This window comes from Arachis ipaensis, chromosome B03 (assembly GCF_000816755.2).
Source record: "Arachis ipaensis cultivar K30076 chromosome B03, Araip1.1, whole genome shotgun sequence".
NCBI classification, from domain to species: domain Eukaryota; kingdom Viridiplantae; phylum Streptophyta; class Magnoliopsida; order Fabales; family Fabaceae; genus Arachis; species Arachis ipaensis.
Window position 1 is genome coordinate 3,074,303 of NC_029787.2, and position 415 is coordinate 3,074,717.

A 415-nucleotide genomic window follows, 5' to 3' on the forward strand; every position below is an offset into this window, starting at 1 on the left:
TGTGAGGTGTATATGCACATTTATCAAGGTGTCTCCAAGTATATATATATTCTTTGTTGTTGTTCTTCCTTGTTCTTTCTTCTTTCTTTCTTTCCTACTGTTTATGTTTTCACTTCTTTTTGGGGTTTCAAAGCAGAGAATAATAAGATTTCTGTGGACTTGTGAGTCTACTGAAAACCAACCTCATCACACGTATACATAGATAGATCCAATTGGAGAGAGAGAGAGAGAGAGAGAGATCATCACAAAGCTAGGGTTTCAGTGAGTGTATTATATGTGGTGTTAGCTTATACGTGAGTTATTATTATTACTTAATATTATATATGATAGCTTATTCTTCAACTTCTTCTATGTTCTTATTTTCTGTGTTGATAAGTTCTTCTCTTTTGTGACAGTTTATTATTATTATTATTAT

At 31.6% G+C, this 415-nt stretch overlaps 1 protein-coding gene across 2 annotated transcripts in view; it reads left to right on the top strand.

Annotated features, from left to right (window-relative positions):
- The window catches only part of LOC107629241 (BEL1-like homeodomain protein 8), a 9,710-nt gene that overhangs the window by 397 nt on the left and 8,898 nt on the right, over positions 1-415 (top strand). The window lies entirely within an intron of this gene.